At 34.7% G+C, this 26477-nt stretch overlaps 1 pseudogene; it reads left to right on the top strand.

Annotated features, from left to right (window-relative positions):
- Positions 1-26477, top strand: part of LOC128546465 (multiple epidermal growth factor-like domains protein 6) — a 74755-nt pseudogene that overhangs the window by 23825 nt on the left and 24453 nt on the right.

Genomic DNA, 26477 nt, shown 5'->3' with positions numbered 1-26477 from the left:
AATTCTCGAATACGGCTCAATAGTCTGGGACGGCTGCACAGAAAATGATAAGGCATTGCTTGAAAAATTACAATACGAAGCTGCCCGTGTAGTGACTGGTCTAACGAGATCTGTTTCAATTGAAAGACTTCTTAAAGAAATAGGTTGGGTATCACTATCAGATAGAAGAAAAATACAGAAATTAGTTACCGTATATAAAGTTCACCGTGGTATTGTGCCAGGTTATGTAGTAGATCTATTTCCTAATAATGTCGCGAACTCTAAACCATACTCTCTTCGAAACGGTAACAACTATGTGACAATTTCACGTCGGACACATATTTTCTCGAATTCCTTTGTTCCATCTTCAATAGACCTTTGGAATAATTTAGAAGAATCTATAAGGAATGCTGATAATTTAAATATCTTTAAATCTCGTCTTAAAAACAAATTTAAACCACCTATTGTTCCTAAGTTTTTTCTAAATGGAGAAAGAAGTCTGGCAGTTCATCATGCACGCATCAGAAATCGTTGTAGTAATCTTAATGCAGATTTTTGTAGAAATAATTTGAGGATAAACTCTACTTGTAATTGTGGAAACAGTATGGAGGATGCAGAACACAATATTTTTAAGTGTCCATTATATAATTATCAAAGAATACAACTTTTTCGCGCGACACGTACGTTTCATCCATTAAGTCTAGATACTCTCCTGTTTGGAAAAGAAACTCTTTCCAATAAAGAAAACTCAGTAATTTTCAGCGAAGTTCAGAAATACATAAAGTCCACTCAACGCATTGAAAGTAGATAATGAATATATATGTGTAAATTAACTTATACATATTGTATAAAACCCCAATGTCTGTCGGCAATAAGGCAAATGATACTACTTGTACCCACTCCGGATGGCCTTAGGATGCTGAACTCTCAACAACATTTTTTTCCCTTCTCTTAAATTCTTTTGTCTTGTTTTCAAACAATATTGACATTTGGTCTGTTTATTATAATCTTCCTTTTTTGGCATGTAACCGTCTAGCTGCTGTACAACTATTGTGAAATATTGTAGGGGAGAACCGTTTACTGATGTTGTTAGAACTCGTGGTTCAACTCTTTTGCTACTTTTGATATCATTAATTGTATATATATATATATATATATCTCATTGTACATGTTATAAAAAGGAGCAATAAAATACGTTTAAACTAAACTGAATAATTTAACTTTAGAATTCTAAAGATGTTTATGTTATCGTTAAGATCTAGGTTTCATGAAAATCTACAGTTGTAAAAATAGAAGTAATATGACATGTTTAAGGTTTCGAATTTTTCGTGTTTTGCTTTAGTATGTGCAAAATTACTAGATGGAAAGATATTATTGTAAAAAGATGAATGATGAAGTCATTGCAAATTAAACTTTACGTTTTTCATTTTACATTTAATTACATTTTATGCCTGTTCTAATCTCATATTATATACAGCTCGTTGTAGTAAACGAATTTCTATCGAAAATGCCAAATAACTACATGAGTCAAAGGTATAACAGACACATTTAAAGCAAACAATTTGTTTATCAAATCCTGAAATAAAATTTACTATTTTGATCAGTTATTTTCTACCGTCAAATTTTAAATTAGTATGTATTGTTTATGATTTGTTAAATAAATCACTCTAAAGTTTAACTTGATTTAGTGATGAATGTCCTTTAAAGGCAATAAAACTAAATTGATTGTTGCTTATTCACTGTAGTATATGTATCGAATTTTTTTTTAAAATAAGGCCTAGCTCAAACGGGGTCACAATCCATTCGAGTCTTGTAAAGTCGATCATGATGTTCTGTATGAATATGTATATGTAATGTCAAGTGACAAGTTTGTAAAATGAAACATAAAACGTGAGTAATTTGTCCGTTTCCGTCTCTATAATTACCTTATACACCAAATAGTACCACCTAAAGTAATTCACTTCTTTTACTGACATAAATCTATGTCTTTTGCAGCTGTTTCCAGAGCAGAAAACATTACTTGTAGCAGCGAATGCTCACCAGATCCATCAAACTCGACAGAACCATGTAACATCACTTCCGGTGAGTGTTTGTTCGGGTGCATTCAAGGATATACCGGACGTAATTGCTCAGTACAATGTTCACCTAATTGCTTGCAGCCTCTCCAAAACAGCACAGAAACTTGCAATGCTACAACAAATGACTGTTTACATGGTTGCAAATTAGGTTACGCCGGACCAACTTGTGCATATGCTTGTCCATTGAACTGTAGGTTCTCAAGCAGCCCGAAAGGCGACTCGTGCAACACCAGTACCGGAGAATGTTTACTCGGATGTCAGTATGGTTATGCCGGACCAAACTGCACCGTTGAATGTCCAAGTAACTGTGGAAAAGCCGAGGAGTTAAACACACAGACTTGTAATGAAACTTCCAGACAGTGCCTATTTGGTTGTTTGCAAGATTATGGAGGGTCAAACTGTTCTTTTGAATGTTCCATGACGTGTACCAAACCTCCTACTAACAACACTGAAACATGTGATATAACTGGCGAATGCTTATACGGTTGCATGTCGAGATATGCTGGTCCAAACTGCTCCTTTAAATGCCCCATTAACTGTTCGCCTCCACTTCAAAACAATACCGAGATGTGTAATTACACGACCGGAGAATGTTTACATAGTTGTTTCCCAGGTAGTGCAGGTCCTAATTGCTCTTATATATGCCCCACAAACTGTTTGCTCCCGGTAACAGATGGAAATGATACCTGCGAGTCTACAAGCGGAGAATGCTTGCTTGGTTGCCTTAAAGGTTTTGCTGGACCAGACTGTTCATATGAATGTCCCGCAAACTGCACGACAGTTGATGGGACAGAAACCTGCAACTATAAAAACGGAGAATGTCTTCTTGGCTGTAAGGACGGTTATGCTGGAACCAATTGTTCTTTTAAATGTCCTTTAAATTGTATGTTTCCATCCAAAAGCGAGACGGGAACCTGTAATTACACGACAGGCGAATGTTTGCATGGCTGCAAGGATGGGTTTGCTGGACCAGATTGCTCTTTTGAATGTGCGGGGCACTGCTGGAAAACTGAGAATTTTGTGCCAGGAGGAACGAGACTGGAACTTGTGAAGATACAACAGGAGAATGTTTGCATGGCTGCAAGGATGGGTTTGCTGGAACAAATTGCTCCGTTGAATGTCCACAAAACTGTGCCCCTTCCGGAGACAGAGGAAATGAAATGTGTAACGCAACGTCTGAGGACTGTGTCTATGGATGTAAAGATGGATTTTATGGTCGCAACTGCACATACAAATGTTCTGATCAAGACAAGAATTGCATGCGATGCTCTGCAAAGGATGATAACAGGTAGATAAAACCTTGTTATGATTTGATAGTTGCATTCCTATAGTTAAGTTAATTCGTGCAAGATGTTGCAAATGTACTGGACACGAACTCTTCAATGTATCTTGAAAAATTTCCTATGGCTTAAGGTTTGATACTTTAAACTGAGTTTGGAAAGTCACAGTATACTTAAAAAATAAATGAAGAAATCCGCTTAAGCCGGTGCTAGGTGATGTGAAGGTATTACATATTTTCATTACCTTTCTTGAACACACTCGGTTTTTATAAGTTTGCTTGATTTGTTGTAATATTTCAAAGAATCTTATAGATTTTATTGATTATCTCTCAGTTTTACTGTACACAGAATTCTGCTTACTCTTTAAACAGATGCTCAAGGGCATAAATTGTGTTGCACATTTCATTATCTCGTATGAATAGACTAAGTCAAAACGAGTGTGCAATTAGATTGCTTCGTTGCGTTCTCTTCTCCCAAAGGATCTTGTAGATTTTGTTCATTAATCAGATTACCTTCATGGATCTGCAAGCATATAATATTTTTCTTCTTTTTTTTCTGTAAACACATACTTCCGCCCTGTCGTGTATAAAATATCAAAGTGCTTATTGTTTTTTTTCTCAAACTTTATAAATAGGTTCAAAAACATTAAAGTTAGTTTATAGTTTACTTACGTTTTTGTCAGTGACGTAAAATTATCAACGTTATTAGAGAAACATCACAGTCTAGAACATGGCTAAAAATATCCATTTTGCATAATATTTACTTCTTTCACCGGATCCGCCAGTGTATCACGTTTTGGACGTACATTTATTTCGGCACAGATTGACATCCGGTTTATGCGTCTTGTTTCTTTCATTATTACCTCTTCTTGTAGCACAAAACACGCAACCTATTCCATTATAGTATGCTTTGTTGTATCAGTTACCAACACTAGACGCACTATCCCCCAAAATGTACGTACTCGCTTCTCCCATTGTTAACTCCTCTATATATGAATTCGGCGGCGATTCAGTTTTTGTCCAGAACCGTGAATATATAAGAAGCGCGTGTAACCTGTGCGATTGTTGTTTTTAGGAATCATATTAATAATTTCGGTAAGTACTAGTCGGTATGTTTTATCTAATTTACCGGACACTTTGTGTGAAAATGTTTGAAAGCTTGTCATTTCGTTCGTACTCATCCGTACCCGAAAAAATGAACGACAGAATGGTACTTCGAAAATGTATTGGAATTGTAAAGTCATCAAATATGAGAACAATACATTTAGCCGTCGCGTGACGTTTTTTATGCAAGAAGAGCAACGATGCATGTTTTTGTGTATTAACGTCTGCAGAAGCCCTTTGGATATATTGGTGACCTCAACTCTCAGTAGAATTATTCGCGATCATTTGTTCAAACTAATCTGTATGATTTTTTTTTAGTGATATATAATTTTAAGCAATATAATGACGATCTGTGTTCACCAGGGAAACGCAATACTCGCCATAGGGTTCGCCTTATTAGCTGCCGGCAAACGTTATTAAATCCATCACTGTGTGCGAAAAAATAGAAATGTGTAAACGGTAGATCAAGGTGAAAACAGTAAACTCAGTCTGAATGTTTGCTAAAACAAAATTTCGGGCAAGTTAGTTACTGCATTATCTTGGGTAAAAAAATATAGGTCCCTGGTCAGTGTTAAATATTTTTACTAGGTCTAAATGAAAGCAGGGTTGCCTGGTGGTATGTTTAAAATCTGTATCGCTTGTCCTAGGTCAAAGTATATATAGAAAATACTCCTTTATGCCGCATTTTGATCAGAGTATTTATACAATATACAATGTAAAATAATTTGGAAACTTGATCATTTGGGCTCAAAATTAGGTCACCATGTAAAAACATAGAAAAAACATTGAAATACACACAGAAACCATTTTCTGCTTGATATACATTAAAATTGTCACGTGTATGTCATAAGTGGCCTCATTACATATTTTCATATTCCCATATTTTCATATATTTTATCAAGGTACACATTCTGCTTGGATTTTATGTAGAGAAGAGAAGTTAGAGTTTAGATAATATGTTTCTATAATTTTGAGACCCACTGATTTAATTTGTGACCCTTGATAACCTATCGAAATTCACCTAAATTAAAAAAAAACGAAAATATTTCAGCACTCTTTTACGATACGAAGAGCAGTTATATATATATATATATATATATATATATATATATATATATATATATATATATATATATATATATATATATATATAAAAGAAAAACATCCAATGGGTACAGACAGAGGAAACCCTTTGGATGTTTTTCTTTTTTATTTATTATATACTTGTCCAGGAGTAACTTTTAATATTTTCCATTATATATATATATATATATATATATATATATATATATGCCAAACCTCCTGCTAACAACACTGAAACATGTGATATAACTGGCAAATGCTTATACGGTTGCATGTCGGGATATGATGGTCCGAACTGCTCTTTTGAATGCCCCATTTACTGTTGGCATCCACTTCAAAACAATACCGAGATGTGTAATTACACGACCGGAGAATGTTTACATGGTTGTTCCCCAGGTAGTGCAGGTCCTAATTGCTCTTATATATGCCCCACAAACTGTTTGCTCCCGGTAACAGATGGAAAGGATTCCTGCGACTCTACAAGCGGAGAATGCTTGCTTGGTTGTCTGAAAGGTTTTGCTGGACCAGACTGTTCCTATGAATGCCCCGCAAACTGCACGCTTCCAACAGTTGATGGGACAGAAACCTGCATTTATACAAACGGAGAATGTCTTCTTGGCTGTAAGGACGGTTATGCTGGAACCAATTTTTCTTTTGAATGTCCTTCAAATTGTATGCTTCCATCCAAATACGAGACGGGAACATGTGACTACACGCAAACGAATGTTTGCATGGCTGTAAGGATGGGTTTGCTGGACCAGATTGCTCTTTTGAATGTCCTGCAAACTGCATGTTTCCATCCGAGAACGAGACTGGAACATGTAATCATACAACAGGAGAATGTTTGCATGGCTGCAAGGATGGGTTTGCTGGACCAGATTGCTCTTTTGAATGTCCTGCAAACAGCATGTTTCCATCCGAGAACGAGACTGGAACATGTAATCATACAACAGGAGAATGTTTGCATGGCTGCAGGGACGGGTTTGCTGGAACAAACTGCACCGTTGAATGTCCACAGAACTGTGCCCCTTCCGACGACAGAGGAAATGAAATATGTAACGCAACGTCTGAGGACTGTGTCTATGGATGTAAAGATGGATTTTATGGTCGCAACTGCACAAACAAATGTTCTGATCAAGACAAGAATTGCATTCGATGCTCCACAAAGGATGATAACAGGTAGATAAAACTTCTTGTTATGATTTAATGGTTGCATTCCTGTAGTCAAGTTAATTATTGCCAGATATTGGAAATGTACTGGACACGAACTCTTCAATGTGTCTTGAAAATTCTCCTATGGCTTAAGGGTTGATGACATTAAACAATGTTTGGAAGTCACAGTATACTTGGAATATAAATGAAGAAATCCGCTTAAGCCGGTGCTAGGTGATGTGAACAGTTTTACATATTTCATTACCTTTCTTTAACAGACTCGGTTTTTATAAGTATGCTTGATTTGTTCTAATATTTCGAAGGATCTTCAAGATTTTATTGACTATCTCTCAGTTTTACTGTATTCGAATTCTGCTTAAACTTAGACAGGTGCGCATTTCATTACCTCTCATGAACAGACTCAAAACAAGTCTGCAATTAAATTGCTTTGTTGCGTTCTATCCTTCCAAAGGATCTTGTAGATTTGTTCATTAATCAGATTACCTTCATGGAGTTCCTCGGAACCCTCGGGGGCTTCAGCCCACTTACAGTCATCATCAGTTATTTCGTTATTATTAATTAACAACATGTCACAGTGTTCTTCGTATTGATATTTTGATATGTACAATGGATAAATTCCCGTAGGTTCTTCATAACCAAATATATTAAATGAAATATCATTTAAAACTTCTATTTTAGGTATTTGATTTAATGTAACAGGAAATTTAATTCCAGTATAATCAAGATCGTTTATATGTTTTTTATATTTTGAAACTCTATGGGGGTTTTCTTTAACAGGAAATTTGTACGCTAAATGACACCATCTAAAACATTCGTTATCATCATTCTTTATATTTATCAATCCTTTTCTTGGATGTTGTAATGGTTTTGGTAATTCTAAATAACTTGAAGCAGCCAGTGGTGTATATTTATATCTATTTATATAATGAGCATCAACTGACTTTATTCTCCAGCCACTTCCTTCTGAAATCCAATTACCAATTCTATTTATTATTTCATCAAAGGTTTGACGTAAAGTGTTTTTTATTTCATTTGTATTAATAATAATTAAAGCCTTTGATTGAAAATAAGCTGATTTATATATTGTATCTGTTGTACTCATTTTTACAAAAGTTATTTTTAAAACAACGTTTATTTTTATAACTTTTAAAACTTTAAGTTCAGATTTAAGTATTTCATAAGAGTCGTTTATAGTTAAATATAATTGACTTTTTGGATCTTGTCTATATTCAATTTTAATTTCAAATTTCTTATAATATTGCTTTGAAGATCTCTCAATTTCCATCTATATATTATATTTAGAAAATAAAATTCGTTAAGCAAAAAAGGATTAAAAAAAAATAATAAAATAAATAAAGTTTAAGAAGAAATAAAATATTTAAATTTATATCTTTTTCCATTAGTTTTTGATATTCCACTTTTTACTCTGTTTTTCCCTTCACAGCACATTTTTATTAACCCTGAATTAATACCGAGGTCTTTAAATGTTGCGTAAGTGCTTTTATATATTTTTTCTTCATTAGTGTCACAATCGGTTGCAATAACTCTTTTAGGGTTGTTTCGATGATTGTTTGGTCTGGGACAATCACATAACCTTTCGACATTTTCTTCTTCAGTTAATAGACAACCACAGTCCCGTTCAAATAAATTCCTTTCTAATAGATAAGGATCTATAACATTTTGTAATTTATCAATGACATGATTTTTATATTCATCGCTAACTATTTGATCAAGTTTTGATTTAATAACATTTCTTCTTTTAAGAACTTTTTTATATGAATTTTTGTCTGGATTCATTATTTCTCCTAAAGTGCTAGATAATTTTGGCATAATCATTCTATCTACCTTTCTATTAACCATCTATATATAATATACTTATAGAAAAAAATCTCTAAAAACACGCCTAAAGAACATTTAAAAAATGGTTAATATTATCTATATCTTTTGAATAAGATTTTAAAGTTATTTTTTCTAAATTGTTATCAACTGTTAAAATTTTAATTCCTTCTTGAGACATTCTGTTTAACCATTCTTCGTGTAATTTGTGTAGTTTTTCTAAATAATCTAAACCAACTCTGTTTTCTTCAGTTCTGTTTCTTTTTTGAAGTCTTTGGAAACATATTTTAGGATCAGTTTTAACATAAATAAAAGCATCAATTGGGGTTTTTCCATGTATTTTAATAACATGATCAATTAAGAAAAGATTGTATACTGCCCATTCGGGATCATTTATAACTCCGGTGACGTGATATTGTTTTGTAAAAACATTGCTGTTAGTTAAATAACATCGTTCAAGAAAAGAAACACCATCAAAGTTTTTAGCAGAATTTAACACTTTTATGTGACTGTTTAAAGTTGCTAATTGAAAAGGAAATGAATATTTTAGAGGTTCTTGAGCAGCAAGTTCAAAAAGGTTATATGAATTTCCGCTTGGGTTCATAACATTTTGCCATTCATGAATTGGTTCTGGAATTATATTAAAATTAGGATTATATTCTTTAATAATATCTAATAACGTACTTTTTCCTGATGCAATATTACCTTCGACTGATATAATTTTTCTCATTTATATAAAATACTTATAGAAAAAATCTTTAATATAACTCTTCTTCTTTTTAACTTTTATATCCGTTAAGTTTAAATTCATTCATATATGTTTCAAAAGGCATTGAATAGTTTTTTCTTTCTGTATTTCTAACAGTATTGTAAAAATATCCTGAATAATTTTTGTCTCTTCTTCTTTATTTACTTTTCCAGGATCATTAGGGCCATGAACAGCTAAAGCTGCAATGTGTGCTTTTGTTATAAGTTGTTTTATTTTGTGGTGATGCAATTTTAAAATAGTTTTTTTGTCTTCAACTTTTAGTCTATTAATAAGTATAGTAATTATTGATGGAACAGCACCAGCAACTGCTACAAATATAGGAATAGCTGGAACAAGTGCTAACGCAGCTGAGCAGCCAAAGATACCTGTTGTAATCTGTAACCCTGTATTTACTCTTCCACAAAACTTATAACTTTTTCTGTAAGCAGCAGCTAGTTTAGTTAAGTGAATAATTATTTGATCTATTGTTTCTATTCCATTATTAGAAATTAGATTTTTATTACTCATTTATATAATATATTTTCAATTTACATTTCTTCCAATTCACTAAACAGAACCTAACTATTAAATTTTTCATTGTAACCTTTCCATTTTACTAAAGCTTGTTTTTTCTTATAGTCTCGTCTGATAACTTTTTCTATTCTAAAAACTTCTTGTGTAGTAGGTAAAAGTTTGTGCTCATAAAATGAACCCTGAATTATTTCATTATTTAAATCTTTTATAGTGTATGTTCTGGGATTTGTATTATTAATTCCATGAATTATAAATATCTCCTCTGTCCAGTTTGGTGTATATCCTTTTTCAAAATGTCTTTTAAGTTTGCTTAAGCGAACACGATCACCAATTTTAAATTTTGCTTTACTCTTTGGTATCTTTAAATTACCATATAAGTTAAAGTAAACAGTACCTTTATTTAAGTTTTTACTGGCTTCGGTTGGTGTCATTTTTATACTAGAATGTTTTGTTTTGTTATATTTATCAACCATATCCTGTAAATTATCTAAATAAGTATAAGTATTATTTGCTGTAAAATATTTCCACATTATTCTTTTTAAACTTCTATTAAATCTTTCAATAACTACAGCTTTTCCTTCGTTAAATGTATGATACATGTTAATCTTACTTTTATTCAAAAATGATTCAAACTTTTTATTATAAAATTCTTTTCCTTCATCTACCCATAAATTTGTTGGTGTTCTGTCTTCAGGCCGAGCGTGAAGCTCATCAGGAGCTGAAGCTCCAGAAATTATTTTTTCAAATGCTTCAGTAACAGATTCTCCAGTTTTATTCTTTAATGGAATAACCCAAGCATATTTACTAAATATATCAATAACGGTTAACAAGTACTTTACTCCTTTATTATATTTTGAAAAAGCTTGCATGTCAACTAAATCAGCTGTCCAAAAATCATCAATGTCGTGGACAATCACTCTTCGTTTCCTAAATTTTCTTTTAATTGGTTTGTGTAATTCTTCTGCTAATTCATCACTCCAGCGGTACCTTGGTACAGTTATTTCGGGGCTCTTTTTGAGTAAATAGTCTACCCCCTTTTCCCGTATTTTGACTTTCGTTTTTGTCCAAAACCAAGTTTATATTTCGTTTTAATTGCAGGTTTTACAACTAAATGTTTTGCAATCTTTTCTCCAAATGTTTTTGATTTAGTGTTATTTAAGTTGGAAAGCATTTGTTTGTCACATGTACTTTTTTTTACACCGCTGTCGTAGCAAAAGTCATGGGTCTTACATACTGCGTCCAGTTCGTTGACAGGAGGTCCATTATCTAAAGGATTTCCTGGCCCACAATAGTTATATCCTGGAAATTAAACCTTTTTTAGGTAATAAAGGTAATATTGCTTTATGGATATCGTAATTGCCTGCTTTGATAGTACTTTTAACAAATTTTGATTTCATTCTTCCACAAGATGAACAGGTAGCTATTATCATTCTTTTCCCGTTTTTTGCTGTAACATAATGGGGATTTATATTATCAGTAAATCTTCTTTCTTTCAAACAATATATTTTATTTTGTAAACTCATCTATATTATATGTATTTAAATTTAAATCATACAATATCAAGACAAAACAAGTACGCTCTGTGGATATTATTGTTTATTTTTCATAAAAATGCTACAAAATGGTATAAACATTTATGATTTATTGTATAAAACACTGAGAGTAAACAATGTAAAACATAATGAACGAACTATCACTTCCTATTACATGTTTCATTGACTAACATTGATATCCTGCAGAAATTGTAAAACAATCCTGCACATGATTAATTTGGAAAAACTTTTTTTTATTTGATCAAAGGGACAAAACTCAACACGGCTTAACATATATAGTAACTAAAATCAGGAATATTAATTCTCACCAGTGAGAATAATTCTCGCGGTGAGAATTGCCACGCTGGCAAAAATGACAGTTAAGTTCCACGTTGGCAAAAATGACGCGGGCGGTTATTGATTTCTCACTAGAGTGAATAATTCTCGCCGGGGAGAATTGCCACGCTGGCAAAAATGACGCGGACGGTTATTGATTTCTAACTAGAGAGAATTAATGATAGTGTGTAAAGTTAATATCGGTTTTAAGATATTTTTTAAAGTTAAATATATATTTTTCAGTACTTTATTTTAATCTAAAAACTTCTGGGGACGCTTTAGTCTGCTTACGTTTATTAAAAAAAACAAAAGTAGTTTTTTGAATTGTCCGGCATTGAATTTTTTAAAAGAGGGCAAGGGGTCAAGCGAGGTCATACTGTTTAAATAACCTTACTTTCTAAACTACTGTTGGTACTTCTGCTATTTTATCGAGTTTCACATAATAGAATTTAATCAAACTCTGCACATACCTTTGGTTATATCTACCTAATCTGAAACAAAAAGAAAATTGATAGGTCACCATATCAGATTTGGCTTAAATCAAATTACAACGAGGCGGGGTGTGGCGGACATTTATACAACGCATGTTGGTACGAAATACTCTTTCAGTGTTTGAGCAAATGACTTTGAAATATATACATAAAATTATCAAACGGCAGATTTCTTAATAAGCGGATTTTAAGATGTTTCTGAAGCATTTTGATGTCATAGAACGATGAAAGTTTCCGCCTTTTTTTAAACAAAACCTATAGTTTACGAATGTACGGTACGGGTACGGTACGGGATTAGAAACAGCTGTGACTTAAGGTGTCGGCCCGGTACAATTTCTCCTTCTTTGCTGTATAGTAAAACAAGCACTTTTGGACATGGATTGGGAATTTCACAACAAAATTGCAGCATTGACAGCTCTGTATTTCTGAAGAATAATACTATCCCAGTCAATATATCACAGAAAAACACCACCATCAAGGATGAACATTTTTGCTATACATCAAAGTATATAGTCCATGTTTAAATTTCCCACTGACATCTGTCATGGCCACCAGTCTGGTGTAGTTTTTTAATCCTTCCGCACAGAACTGTAATCCTGAAAAACACACATAAAACAACTGTTAAAGACATCAGAAATGACAAAAAATGTACACAGTATCAATAAATACATTTGGAATATAACATGTCAAAGTAGGGATAGCGTTAAATTGGGAACTTCAAAATTTCAAAGAACTACTTTCTAGGATACAACGACCCGGAAGTACTTCTATACCGGGGTGACACCTAAATCTTATCAAATTTTTAATTTAGCCAAATTTTTCCCACAAAATCTTGTAACTTAGGGGTTTGCGAGAAAAGTTACACAAGACATTGTTATCGCGAAGAAAATTTTGTACCGCAGAAACATTTCAAACATTAGACCTACTTTGCGGAGAAATTGGCTCGGAAACCGGAATTTTGAAGAAAAAAGGCACATTATAAAATTTGCCTTCCTTCTGAAAATTTCAATCAGATTTTCATGAAATCAACTGTGATATCACTAGTTAATGCTTATAGTATGTTTTATGTAAATTTAAGCTTATTTATTTTGAAAAATGATGTATCAAAATGAGTATTTACTTTAACAATATGCAATTTTTAGTAAAAAAAAATGCAGAATTTCCCCACCACAATTGCAGAAAAATGAAACTTTTAATGATTGAAACACCAGAACCCACAAGCAAAGACCAATATGTGATTATATTTATGACAATTACTGGAAGTAAAACAGATCAATACAGCACAGCCTATCTTAAAATGAATTATTTCTTCGACTAAGCCGGGCAAAGCCTGAAACGTCAAATGCAAAGCCGATCCGCACCATCTTGGAAGCAGGCAAATGCGGAAGGTCAAGAACTCCAACTGGAGCCAGACACAGCTCAGGGTACCCCTAAAACTGTCAAGCAGTTACTGACAAGGCTACAGTTCTGACTAAAGACATTAGGACCAGAGGGAAATGCACCGGTGGAACATGTAAATCGCTTACCGAAAACTAGCCATCATTCTACGGTGTTACACTGGGAATCACAGCTTCTGCCCGCTCGACTTAATAGGTTGGTTTGGTTTATGGGTAGCTGCTGACTGGTTGTACGATTCTAAATTCATACTGACGTATGGAATTCATCGCCTGCAAATGTCAAAAGAAAGATTGTGAACCGGTGTCGGCCTTTCTTGAGAAACAACTGTGTGTGTGTGTTTAGTTCTAAGTGTGATCAGGAACACTTATAGAAAAAAGTGACATAATATTCACAGATTGGTTTCATCTATCATTTCTCTATCATTCTGATATCAACTTGTTCATGAACTTTACAGGAAATCTGTCATTAAAACACTGCAACTGAATAATTTTCTACATATGTGTTAGCTGAAATAGTGAAAAGAATATTAAAATAAGTATTACCAGACAACCTCTTTCAGCACAGACAACAAAGTATCTGAAATGCACATTTAAAAGAATTGAAACACATAAATGCTATGAAAAAACAACATACAGAAAAACATGAATAAAAGTCCCAACAGGAAAAGTCCTATCTAAAGAATGAAGTAGAATGAATCGAGCAAAACTGAAATACAAATACCGTTAAGTTGTGTTTCCAGTCGGTACCAGGACAAATACATATTAAGGAAACTGCACGAGGCCGACCGAGGAAATCAGCCCGGTTAAATAGTTTCTTAGTAACACAGACCTGCGTTTTAAACCTGAAAAGCAAATCAGAATAGAAGCATCCCATTCAAGGCAGAATGTATCTGACGACGGCCTGATGCGGGCTGAAGCTGAAAGCTCGGAATATGTTCTAAACTGACAAAACACATGAATAAATAAAATAATACACAAACAACAACAACAACAACTATTTTATCACACTGAAGCAACCTCCATGTAATTCCCTGTGTAATACAACCAATGTCCCGTCAGCGTAAAGAAAACTTGTTATACATTAATAATGCTGACAAATGCACTCGGCACACCGGTAAGCAATGTCCTTCAATGCCAAAATGCCGGTAGTACATTGAATTTGATTGAAATGAGAAAAATAATTATTTCGTGTAATATTAGTTATGCGGCTCATACGCAAGGGAACGAACATTCACGCAATTTCTTTATATCATATATGAGACGCCTGCTGACTGGCTTTAACATCAGTATAATAACACCGTGACCGGTTCGAGATCCAGGCCCGACAAGCAATCAGTCTCTCCGACTGTTGTTACGAAACCGACGTTAGCCTCATTTATAAACCCATCCAGTCCAAAATGTACAGCTTCCATACATAAGACACTGTTCATCCACGGTCTATTGCTGCACTATGTATCATGTTCACATATATATACTTATAAATTCTTCGGAAAAGAGACACTATGCGAAATAGAATTTTTTTTAAAAATTAAGAAATTTAAATTTATATTTTTTTCTTAAAATTAAAGTGAAAAAATATGTGTCTTCTTTTTATATAGCCTTTTTAAAGCTTCCTGCTTGTTCAGTGTCTTTGCACTATAGTAGAAGACTGACAAATCAAGAGGAGACAACTATTACTCAAATTTCAAAGAAAATTTGAATAAAATTAAAATTTCACAAACCTTGGAAATATCCTTTTAGCCACTGATTTGTATTGTTATCAGCTACTAGTGTGTGAAATTTCATGACTGTAAACCTTATGGTTGCTGAGATATTCCACTTTCTGAATTTGCCATATAGGTGTCGGCCCGGTACAATTTCTCCTTCTTTGCTGTACAGTAAAACAAGCACTTTTGGACATGGATTGTGAATTTCACAACAAAATTGCAGCATTGACAGCTCTGTTTTTCTGAGGAGTAATACTATCCCAGTCAATATATCACAGAAAAACACCACCATCAATGATGAACTTTTTTGCTATACATCAAAGTATCTAGTCCATGTTTAAATTTCCCACTGACATCTGTCATGGCCACCAGTCTGGTGTAGTTTTTTAATCCTTCCGCACAGAAATGTAATCCTGACAAACACACATAAAACAACTGTTAAAGACATCAGAAATGACAAAAAATGTACACAGTATCAATAAATACATTTGGAATATAACATGTCAAAGTAGGAATAGCGTTAAATTGGGAACTTCAAAATTTCAAAAAACTTTCTAGGATACAACGACCCGGAAGTACTTCTATACCGGGGTGACACCTTAATGCAGAGTTTGAGCGCTGGTATAAATAACAGACTCCAGTATATGTCGGATTGAAGCAATTTAAACTAAAAGTACTTTAATTGTATATATTTTGTAATCATGGTGATACTTACCCTATACTTTAGTCAGTATATTTTACATTTTGTACATTAAATGCATGCGAACATACAATAATTTGCGATTTGTTTGCTGTACGCGATATTAGATAATCACTTTCGGGCATGCGCAGAAGATCGCACCAACCCTGCAGTGAGCTACATCGAAACCAATTTGGCACGGTGTTGGGTAAATATCGACCCGTCCGGAAAAAAACTGTAGCGAGTGCTTTTAATTGACATACTATTAAGGCAGTTAAGTTTGAAACAACTATTATTTTACAATGTATAATTTCATTAAACCGCGTTATTCAAAGCCTCGTATCTAATTGAAATTCAGCTAATAAAACAGTTAGGTCGTGTGCTTGATATTTTGTTAAAGCGATTGAAAATGTTAGTCTTCCGTTCAAATCTAACAATGAACTTCTACTGGAAAATCGTACTTTTAGTAACATTTTTGCATATTGAAAAGGTTCAACGATGTACATTTTAATGAAACGTTTCATACTTGTAGATTTTTTATATGATATTTGTAAATTATATGGCTAAATAGAATATATAGGTCCATGTGTTCAGTATAATATAATTCGGCAAATCCCAATTTGGGCCGTTATATTGTTGCTAATTTTATGTAATTATTTTGGATTATTTTACATCAACACATATTTATTTTCAAAGTGATCCTTAAAAAAAGCAGCGCTTAATACACGAGATAGAATAGATTCCCAGCTTATAACAGCAGCCAGGCATTATTCATGATTATATGAATAAATGACGTTACGCCGTCGCTGCTGGTTTATTAAACGTGCAGGGCTACCTTCAACAATACAATTTAAAGTTTAAACGCTCTTTACAATAATGTCATCATTGTTTTCCAGTGGATTTGTATGCAAAGAATGCAACAGAAACTTTTACCGAGATAATGGTAAATGCCTGACATGTAACTACTTTTGTACTTACAAGCCAGATCAGCCTCTACCAGCATGCAGGGAACATGATGGATACTGTAATTTCGGTTGTCGTCCAGGTCGCTATGGTTTTAAATGTGACTTAAGATGTAGCAGCACTTGCAAAGATATTTGTCAAAGGGATAGTGGTAAGATTGTAACATCTATCCGGATAAATATGATTAGTAAAATACATATATCTTTCATCTTATATTTGAGAAAAAGCATATGACACTGCTAAAAGTTAATACATTCTGCAATACTGTTTAAAAGAAATAAATGTTTCCAGTATAAATGTCATTATCGATTCAAGCACAATGTGGAACAAAACCTTTTTTTTTTTGAACTTCTAACTAGCAACATTCATAATTTACCAGATCTTATACTCATGTAAAAGCGCACGGCCCAATATGTTCAATAGAGAGTTTAAGATTTCAACCTTCGCCTTCCCCTTCAACGTCTCTCATATATATTTGGGGTAAAACGTTACCGATATGCGCGTATTTTATTTATATCAGACGTTGCTACTGAAGATTTCCATGTAATATCAAGTAAGCCTAAGACTTCTCTTTGTCACTATGTGAAATAAAAAGCTTTATTTCAGGATTTCTGCTTATTAAGTATTTCGATTATCCATATGTATAATTAGACTAAATTTGATGCGAAACACTATCAATAAGTATGAGAATAACGAAGTTTTGTATGGCTAATGATTTTAACTAAATACATTGAATTGAACATGGAAGTGTGCAGTTATCAACTGATTTTGAGACAACTTTAACTTCTACAGCATATTTGTGTCCCCAGGCGGTATCGGTTATACCAGATGGGCCTTTTTGTCGTATGAAGTTTTGAACGTCCGAAGATGTGATATCACGAAAGCCAAAACTTCAGTCTTTTTACATCTACTCTCTCCACATACTCTGCATCAAAGACTGAAATCTGGATGGAGGCACATGACATGACAGTCAATTTACTTGTAAAATGAATAATAATGCGCGATTGTCATTTGGCGGAACATTTTATTTTCACTTCCAAATAAAATCAATCCGTTTTTGCCGGACACTTAATACGACAATTGCGTTCTAACTATAAACATAAAATGGTACTAGTAAGACGGAAAATTCTTCTGAAGTATCAGACAATTTCAGATCTTTGATACTATGATGCGAGAAGCTTCTTGTTAGCCGTATGGGATAACTCCATTCTTTACATGTACGGACCCAGAGCCTTGCAAAGGGGCATTGTGGGTCAATCCCCCTTTTTGATTCTTACATTTTACAAAGAAAATGGGTCTCGAAACTCGGTGTGACCACCCCCACTCCCACCCTTGAAATGGGTGACCACCTCTTTAAAATTCCTTGATCTGGACATGCTTTACTTATAAAACAGTGTATTCAAGCAAATACGTGTATATGCCCACATGTTATTTTGTGCGACAATTTTCGTCTCCACGTAACATTTCTTGATTGTTTCGGTAGACAGTTGGTGACTTCGCCCGATTTTATTGTGCTGTCAAAGAGGTTGGCATTATACACAGTAATACAGGGTGTCATGATGCCAATACGTATGATATCACGAGAGTATCTTACATTTGTTTCAAATTGCGTAATAAATGTATTCATAAAGTGTGTATATTGGCTCAGGTTATCCACGAGTCTTTTAAGAAATTCGATGTACAAAGTACCAATTCAAAGTATAAATAACCTTTAAGGAAATCTATACTAGTCAACAGCATGACGGATGTATCTGTCCTTTATATTTTATGGTCATGCCTTTTGTGTTTGCTTTATCACATATATTAAACTTAACTTCAAAGTATATCGAGAAATGCATCTTTAATAGTTGGTGTCTCATGTTTTTGTTTAAAAGTATTAACTGCATTATCTTTCAAGAATTCAAGAATAGAATACGTTGATATGATTGTCATTTTTATTTTCTCTCATGTATGATTTACAATCGTGCATTGTATACTGACATCATTTCATATAAAACCTAAATGTTCGGAGTAACACCAACAAATTTTAACATTGTTTCGTTTTTTTTTGTTTTTTTTTTGTTGTGTTGTTGTTGTTGTTTTTTGTTGTTGTTGTTGTTGTTGTTGTTTTTTGTTTTTGTTATTTATCGTAATCGCACTAATATCCACGATGATTATATTAATTGAAATGTTTTCATTTAATTTTCACCTTTTCGGACAATTGACATCAAAATGCACGAAAAAACGATCATAATTACTGATAAATTGAATGGGCGGATTAAAAGAAGTAACGTTCAATCTAAAGTTTGAAATCTCAAGGAATTTTAATCGAACTTCTACTTCATACGTTAACTTCGCGAGAGACGTTGAAGGGCAAGGCGAAGGTTGAAATCTTAAACTCTCGTATAACATGTTAAGGTATTCCTACAAATAGAGCAGATTTGTTGCAAATAATGAATGTCAGGCTACTGATCGTTAAGTCCAGTCGGCACTAAACCGGATAAAACGTTTTCTCAATTTTAGGGTAATGAGACCAATGCTTGGCTAATACCAATGCTTGGCCGCACTGAATAAGGAATTTCATTTATGATGTGTTACGGTCGCTTTTGCATAGCCTGTATGTTTAAAATCGATCTCTCAAAACTGCGTCAGGGAGTCCACTCTGGCTTAGTGGTTAGAAAACTGGACTTCCACCCAATGGAATGCGACCCGTTGTAATGGCCAGTTGTTTTTTTCAAGTCCCCGGAGAAAAACAACCAATTGATTTCTTACTCGGAAGAAAGATCAGACCGTTGGTTTTCCTCCTCCATCCCTCCCCACCCTCCTTCCCCTAGTTTTTGTGCATAAACAGGGAGAAAAAACAAATTGGTTGTTGTTTTTTCCCCCTAGTATGCATATATCTACATACCTTAATGATGATAGTGAAATGATGAAGAAATTGTTTAGTTAATTTTCCCCTCATAGTATATATGTTTCTACATGAATAAAATATAGACGGTGAAGGAGGAAGAAACTGACTGGTTGGCTCTTCCTACACTAGTATGTATTTATCTACGTACCAGAATGATAATAGACGGTGAATGGGGTAGAAACTGACTGCATGTAGTTGGTTCTTTATCCACATTATGTATGTATCTACATGTCTGAATAAAACACATTGAAGGGGGAAGAAACTGACTGGTTGGTTCTTCCCAACCCGATGAGCATGTATCTGCATGTCTGAAAAATACACAATGAAGGAGGAAGAAACTGAATAGGTGGTTTTTCCTTCCTAGTGTGCATGTATCTGCATGCCTGAATAATAGGCAATAAATGGGGAAAACTGACTAGCTGATTTTTATCCCCCTAGTGAGCATGTATATGCATACCTGAATAATACGTGGTGAAGGAAGAAGCTAACTAGATAGTTCTAAATCTTTTCTCCCTGGTATGTACAGATATGCATGTCTAAATAATACACGGTAAAGGGGGAAGAAAATGACTAGATTGTTCTTTCCCTAGTATGTATATATCTGCCTGTCTGAATAATACATGATGAATGAGGAAGGAACTGCTTAGTTAGGTCCTTCCTCTGTAGTATGCATGTAGCGTACGATCGACATATGGCATTTGGACCGAGAACGACATTTGACATTCAAACCCAGAATGACACTGGACATTTGCTTTCAGAACGAAAATGGGCATTCGAAACAAGAACGAATTGGACATTCGAACAAAGAACGACATTGGACAGTCGATTTCAGAACGACATTGGACATTCGAAACCAGAACAATATTGGACGTTCGGATCTAAAACGACATTTGACATTTGAATCTAGAACGACATTGGACATCAATTTCAGAACGTCATCATTCGATTTTGAAACGACATTGGACATTCAAATCAAGAACGACAGTGGACATTCGTGTTCAAAACTACATTGGGCATACAATTTTAGAATTACATGGACATTTGATTTCAGAACGACATTGGATATTCGTTTTCAGAACGACATTGGAAATTTGAAACCAGAACAACATTGGACATTCGAACCCAGAACGACATTGGACAATAAAATCTAAAACGACATGTGACATTTCAATCCAGAACGACAATGAACTTCCGATTTCAGAACGACATTAAATATTCCATTTCAAAACAACATTGGTCATTTGATCCAAGAACGACATTGGACATTTGAATTCAAAACCACATTGGGCATTCAATGTCAGAACGTCATGGACATTTGATCTCATAACGTGATCAGACATTCGAATCAAGAACGGCATTGGACATTTGTTTTCAGAACGAATTGGATCTTCGATTTCAGAACGACATTTGACATTCAAAATCAGAACGACATTGGACATTTGAATCTAAAACAATATTTGACATTTGAATCCAGTAACATATTGAACGTTCAATTTAAGGATAACATTGGCCATTCCATTTTTGAACGACATTGGACATTCGAATCCTGAACGACACTGGATATTCGAATCCAAAACGACATTGGACATTTAGTTTCAAAACGACATGAACATTCGAATGGCACTGAACCTTCAAATCAAAAACGATACTGGATAATTGTTTTTAGAACGACATTTGACATTCGATCTTAGATCGACACTGGACGTACGAACCCAGAATGAAACTCGAATCCAGAACGCCATTGGACATTCGAATCCAGAACGCCATTGAGCATTCGAATCCAGAATGCCATTGGCCATCATAATCCAGAACGAAATTTGACATTCGAAACAAGAACGAAATTGGAAAGTCGATTTCAGAACGACATTGGACATTCAAAACCAGAACGACATTGGACATCCAAATCCAAACCGACATTAGACATTCATTTCCAGAAAGACATTGGACATTCGATTTCGGAACGACATTGAATATTTGAAGCCAGAACGACATTGAACATTCTTTTTCAGAACGACATTGGACTTTCGGAAACTAAACAACATTGTACATTCGATTTCAGAACGACATTGCGCATTCAAACCCAGAACAACATTGAACATTGAAACCAGAGCGACATTCTTTTTCAGGACGACATTACACATTTTATACAAGAACGACATTGGACAGTAGTATAAATTACGCTGTGCTTCCATTATTAGCTTGTTCTGGATTCAAGATGAGGTCAAACTCCTTTGAATCAATAGTGAATTGATAGTAGCATTGTTTCATGTGTATGTGCCAAAGTCAGCATCCATCACATTCACCTGACCTTGACCGACTTAGGTACATATAGTTTACCTCCATTCTAAAGATAGAAAATCCATGACAGATTACGGACATTTGATATTTCAGAACGACATTGAACATTATACTCACAAACAAAAGTAGACATTTGATTTTAGAACGCCATCGGACATTCGATTTGAAACGACATTGGACATTCGAATCAAGAACGACAGTGGACTTCTATTTTTCGATAGAACGTCCATAACAGATTACGGACATTTGATATTTCAGAACGACATTGATCATTCGACTAAAGAACGACATTGGACATTCAAATCCAGAACGTCATCAGACACTGGACATTTGAATTAAGAACGACAGTGGACATTTGAGTTCAAAACTACATTGGGCATATAATTTCAGAACGACATTGACATTTGATATTTCAGAACGACCTTGAACAGATCACGTCACTGAGGCGGTGTTTTCTTTCTCGGCACCAATTCCTGAAATTCCTGAAATTCTGCGATTCCCTGAAAGTGTGACAGACCTTTCAAAATAATTAAAAAAGAAACAAGGATTTTGGTCAATGTTTTCTCCCTCTCAATCAATTCCTGAAAGTGTGCGAATCCCCCTGAAAGTGTCACAAACTGTTTTAAATGGATTGAAATAATACAGAGGCTACTGGGATGGTGTTATTTCCCTTGGCACAGGTACCTGGAGGTCTTCGTGTCTTCCTGAAAGCATCGCAGGAGTTTTGAAATATTTAAAAAGAAACAGGAACTACTTGGATAGTGTTATCTCTTTTGGCACCGAATCCCGAAACTCTGCGATACCTCTTAAAAGTGTCGCAGACCGTTTTAAATAATTGAAGAAGAAATAATGACTACTGGGACAGTGTTATCTCCCTTGACACCGGTTCCTGCGAGTGGCGCAGAATAGTTCTAAATGATTTAAAAAGAAACAGGGACCATTTGGGTGTTATCTCCCTGAGCACTGGATCTTTAAAGTCTGCAAGTCCTTCTGAACATGTCATAGACCGTTTAAAGGGACTGAAGATGAAACCAAAATGTTAAAACGCGGACCTTTCGATCGTTACCACTGGCCCTATACGTGTTATGTTGTTTCAGGGAACTGATGGTAGACCTTCTTCAACGCCATGAGTACCCACTCGGGCAAGAGGAGGGCGAGAGGAGATAGCAGGAGGCAGTGAGGAGAACCTCCTTGAACCACAGAAACGTATAAAATGGATGAGCCGGTGCTCAGAATCATTATCGATATTTTGTTGATAAAGGGACCTGCCTTTAACTCCTCCTCGAGAGAAGCTACTAAATTTATCGAAGGAGGCCCTCCTCAGACCCCATAAACGTTAGAATTAGCGTGCGAAAAGCTAAGCATCAGCATTGAATACAAACACTGTTTGCATTTAGCACACATAAGTTTATTTCTTTAGACATAGCTTGACATAAACCCAGATCTTCTCTGTCAGAACCAGTACTGATGATAGGTGCGTATTTTTTTCGGGTCAGAGGAGGGCTTCCTTCGCCAAATTGAGTAGCTCTTCTCAAAAAGGAGTAGAAGGGAGGTCCTTAAGATTGACGGTTGTAGGTTTTAGCGCTCTGATAACGCGTGATCTATCCACGAATCGACCGACCGATACACAGTTCCTGCTGTTTCCGTGATTTCATACTCGTTCTTTTGTCAACAACATCTGCGATTTAAATCACCATGTCTGCAACAGGAATGTTCGTTAATAATTTCATTGTTTTGGAAAAGCCGGATATATCTTACGCTATGTTCCACATTTTTCCAGTGGAATGTAGAAAAAACATTTTTAATTTAATGACATATTTAAGTTTTTTCATGAGGTATAGGAAAATTGCGAAAGAAAATGTTTGGCCGTTGTGAATTGCTAAAGTTAAGATAATAGTAAATTTGTAGCATCAAGTGGAGACAAATTTACAATTTGGTTTGTTAACTGTACCATGCATGAGATCATATCTTACTCAAAAGCATGCTGTTTGTTTAAGTTTTGTTGTGTCTGTTAAGAGATATTATTTTGTATAGTGCAATTTATAGGACATATAGTAAGCGCATCTTGACCGCGATGGTTGACCTTAGGTTGACTATTCATATCGATTACATGTATATCATTGTAAAATAAGGGGTGCTTAGGGTAGCCGCGTATATTTATATGGAGTTAGTTTGTGCACAGTGCAGTATCAAAACATGTATTCTTACATTTCATCAGTCAAAACTTTCCAATACATTAATTCATATTTCCGTAAATTCATATTTTCATTTTCTTGTGCAGCTCGTGCTTTTACGTACACTCCTTTTCGATAATAGGTTGTGCCTCATTATGTGCTATAATACAAAGGTCAACCATCGGGGTCAAGTTGCGTCCAGTATAGTCCTGTCCATTGTATAGCTGTAGAAATATTTTTATCTTTTTGTTAAGGATCGTGTATTGGCGGATGCAAATATCCAAGCTACTGCGGACCAACTTGTGAAATTGGATGCCAAGATGGTTGTAAATTACAACAGTGTAACCAGTCTTGTGACTGTGTGAAAGGATGTAATCATCATTTCTGGGGAGACAAATGCACGAACCTCTGTAGCGAAAATTGCAAAAAGCTTGTAGACACCGCAGTATGTGACAGTATCGATGGGATCTGTCTTCACGGATGTAAAGACAATAAACATTGGGGTCAAAAGTGTATTTCTTGCCCCGATGGTTGTCTAAATGGAACATGTGAACAGAAGTCTGGGGACTGCACAGAAGGTTGCACGAAAAAGACAGTATATGGTGGGCAATGTAATGTACCATGCAGTGACACTTGCGTAAACGGCACGTGTGCGAGAGCCGACGGATATTGTAACGAATGCATAGAAAGATATTATGGTGTACAGTGTGAAAATACCTGTAATGTAATTTGCATCAATAGCACATGTGATAGAGTTAATGGATCCTGTGTTTATGGATGCAAAACGGGCACCTATGGAGACCAGTGTGACAAAGTTTGCAGCGACAAGTGTTTTAATCTGAGATGCGAGAGAGTCGACGGTAACTGTACTGAAGGATGTGTATCAGGATATCAAGGATTCCATTGTTTGACTGGTATGTGCAATATTTATTTGAAGACTTATATATTAAAGTCTATGGCAAATTGTTGGCCTATAGAGGTTTTGCTATGTTTTGAAAAGTCATGATTTTATGATATCATATACGCCACGTCTTGAAAGTTCCATTGGTTACATTTTTCGGCCATCAGTTTAGTGGTCATCTTAAATTTCAAAATGGTTTCCATATTTCAATAGACATACAATTTTATTTTCAATCCAGTCACCAAATAAACCAGTTTTCCTTACTTTATATCTATAAATGGTAAAGGCCCGTATATTAATTATGTTATACCTGTATTAAGTTTTAGTCAAGTATTAATTTTTATACAAAAATATGATTTAATTAGTAAAATTTATTCAAATACACGTTTAAGATATTCATTTTACAAAGTATCAATTATTTTAAGACGATATATTCATAAATCATGCGTGACAGGATGTAGCAAAATTCCCTGCTGCAATGAAATACATGTTACCTGATATAAAGATAAAAAAGAGATTAAATCCAATTTTTCCTTTCATTTAAACATTAATTTATCACTTAAAATAAAAATTTAAAAGAAGTAGGAGTACAGTTTTCCCTTTACTAGTATCTCACACAGAAAGTCCAAGGACGGATCTAAGGGGGAGGGGGCGGGCCAGGTGCGCATCCCCTACCCCTAACACCCACCCCCTAAAGTCGCCTGAGCATAGGTATTTTTTTCTTTTGTTCTGGGTGAAAATAGTGCAAAATATGCCTTTTTTCTCGCTCGCTACGCTTACATAGGTATTTATCTGGGTGAAAAATATGAATTATGTATTTTTTCTCGCTCACTACGCTCGCATAGGTAATTTGTCTTTTGTTCCAGGTAAAAAAAAAAGATATAAAATATGCATTTTTCCTTGCTCGCTACGCACGCACAATAAATATCCAACAAAGTTTGCATGAGTTTCTAGAACGCTCTTTACCATTTGTACAATATGCTAATAGCCCTTGGTATCCCCTCCCCTCAAAACAATCCTCAGAAATCCAATCGGGCTAAGAAATTCCATTCTAAGATACTTACGCAAGAATAAGTCTGATAAGTTGTAAAAACTTGGAATATAATTAGCATGTTATTTGGTTTGTTTTTCTCACTAAATCCGTCCTTTTAAAATACCAAATTATGTTCCTCAGAGCGCACAGAATGCACCAGAAAGACCCCCTAGTTGCGCCTCCCACCCTTTACACAAAATCCTGGAACCGCCCTTGAAGTCTAACACAACTTAAATTTAAGTGGCATAAAATGATGAAAATAA

This window comes from Mercenaria mercenaria, chromosome 10, assembly GCF_021730395.1.
Source record: "Mercenaria mercenaria strain notata chromosome 10, MADL_Memer_1, whole genome shotgun sequence".
Classification (NCBI taxonomy): Eukaryota; Metazoa; Mollusca; class Bivalvia; order Venerida; family Veneridae; genus Mercenaria; species Mercenaria mercenaria.
Note: the sequence above shows the minus strand (reverse complement) of the source record. Positions and strands in the feature narration are given on the sequence as shown.